Source organism: Myotis myotis, unplaced genomic scaffold (genome assembly GCF_014108235.1).
Source record: "Myotis myotis isolate mMyoMyo1 unplaced genomic scaffold, mMyoMyo1.p scaffold_m19_p_13, whole genome shotgun sequence".
In the NCBI taxonomy this organism is placed as follows: Eukaryota; Metazoa; Chordata; class Mammalia; order Chiroptera; family Vespertilionidae; genus Myotis; species Myotis myotis.
Genome location: NW_023416317.1, coordinates 45,645,746 through 45,648,468, shown reverse-complemented (window position 1 = coordinate 45,648,468; position 2,723 = coordinate 45,645,746).

The following is a 2,723-nucleotide window of genomic DNA, read 5'->3' as shown; positions in this document are numbered from 1 at the left end:
AAAGAGCATCTTTTCTATTCCTGTTGCCACCTTTTTCAGGTAACCATTGTTATTAGGTTTCTGTGTATACCTATATGCAAGAAAATAGCATTATATATTTACTTCTTCTGCCTTTTTCTTTATATATATGTATATAAAAGATGGTATAATCCCTGGCTGAGTAGCTCAATTAGTTAGAGCATTAATCCTGATACATCAAGGTTGTTGGTTTAATGCTTGGTCAGAATACATAAAAGAATCAACCAATGAATGCATCAATAAGTGGAACAACAAATCAACCTTTCTCTCTTTCTTCCTCTCTTTCTCTCTCTCTTCCCCTCGCTGCATGCTCCCTGGAGGGAGAGTCTCTCTCTCTTTCTCTCTCTCTCTCTCTCTCAAAAAAAAAAATTAATAATATAAAAAAGATGGTATCATATCCTGTATCAACCGTGATAAATTGCCATAACGATCCAAACATCTGTGAGGGAGGGAAAATTTCCCCCCCTGTTCCTCTTTGGTCTCCTGGCTGGTCTAATAATCAAATTGTCATGAGCCAGATCCACAGGAGAAAATAACCAAATTTAATTATGTACGTACATACAGGGCTTCTTGAAGAACACGGGGCCCCAGGACAAAGGGGCAGTTGAGGCTTACATGCTAAGGAGAAAAAGTGGTGGGGATTGTGATCTGGAACTTCAAAGGGGAGGAAGGCAATTTAGAGGAAGATGAAGAGTGCCAATATTTGGTAAAACAAATGTTTGCTGTGCCACGCTGAAACAATGGGACACAGAGAGGACTTTGATGAAATAAGCCTTGCTGGGTTCCTCCCTGTCTATATCACACCTGGTTTGGATTAAACTATAGTGTCTGTGATGATAGCTCCCTTCCTGGGGTAGGTCCTCTGTGGAAATCCTTTTAGGCAGTTAGGAAGTTCAAAGGTTCCTCCCGAGTCTTTTGTTTTGTTTTGTTTTGTTTTTTAACAGAATGGAAGGAGAGGGAGAGACAGATAGAAACATCAGTGTTGAGAGAGAATCATTAATTGACTGCACGCCTCCTACTGGGGATCAAGCCCGCAATCTGGAAATACCATACCCTGACCAGGAGTGGAACCATAACCCCCTGATTCATAGGTCAGCGCTCAACCACATCAGCCGAGCTCTTTTGATTTTTAAAAACAACCAGGTTAAAATAATCAATATCCCCCCAAAAGGCATATTTTGTGGTGGCAAACTCTGTCCGCCCTTTCCCCCCGCCCCCCCAATCTTAGTGGCTTCTTTCTCATTCATGCTTCATGTCCATTCTGGGTCGTTCCACATTCTCCTCGCATGGGTTGCAAAACTGTAGAGTCTCTACCACCACCTGGAGAGTCATGCTAACAATGGCTAGGGGCAGGGAATATGACAGACCACTCACCGGCCCCTACTCACTGGCTTTTTCCCAGAGGTGACATACGTCACTTCTGTCCCATTCGGTGACCAAAGCATACCAGGTGGACCCTTTATAGGGGGCAGGGAAGTGCAAACTCGCCATGCGCCCAGGGCTTGGAGAGCCGGATGTGGTGAACAGCACCGATAATTACCCCAGATGTGCACCCTTCTGCACCTTGCTTTTTTTTTTTTTAAGCTCAGAAAACATTTAATTAATCATGCCGTTTCAGTAAATAGAGCATCCTTATTATTTATTTATTTATTTTTTATTTTTTAAAATCTCCGCCATTTTATTACTTTTTTTTTTTATTGCTTAAAGTATTACAAAAAGTATTACATATGTCTCCTTTTTTTTCCCCCCGCCCTTGACAATCCCCTGGCCTCCCCTTCCCCCCAGTGTCTTATGTCTATTGGTTATGCTTATATGCATGCATACAAGTCCTTTGGTTGATCTCTTACCCACCCCCCTCCTGCCCTCCCACCCTACATTTTTTTTTTTTAAAGCAGATGGACATTGGCATTCTTTTCAATATTTCCTTTACCAAAAGCACTGCAGTGGATACTCACCTGTTATTTTGCAAACATGGGCATTACATCTCTAGGATAGATTGCCCTTGAGTGTCATTGCTGGTCCACAGGGTGCACCCGTTTGTAACTTTGATAGGTACAGCCAAATGGTCCTCCACAGGGGTTAGGCCAGTTTCCTCCCTTCCCAGCAATGTACGGCGGGGTCTGCTTCCACACAACCTTGCCAAGGGAGTCTATCACCAAACTTTTGGGGTTTCACCAATCTGATGGTTGAAAATATTCTCATTTTAATTTCACATTGCATTTCTCTTAGTATGAATACAGTTTCTGGCTACGTCTTGATTTTCTTAATAAATAGTAAATGAGGATGGATTTACTTCTTCAACACGACCCCTCCACCCCTACATGTACTCCCCTCCACCCCCCGCCCACCCACACACATCCTGTCTGCTCTGTTCTTGCATCACAGTTTCTGGTGAATTCCACAGTTACTTTGCCTTATTATGATGTGTAAATATATTTAGCTATAGCTCCAAGGAATGTATTATAATAAGATTTCCTCTCATGTACTCTTTCTCCCTCCACCCCTGGACTTAACAATTGCCTTGGGTTTTTTTGTGGGGATTTTTTTACACCCAGAATTGTTTAAAAGATTCCTGAGCTGCCCCTTCAGCCCTGGATTCTACCTCTGAGCCATGAAACGAGTTAGGATTAAATTTCTATTTTGAGTATGCCACTCCATTTTTTATATCTCTGTGTTAAACTGACTTAGATTCTTCCCTAATACAC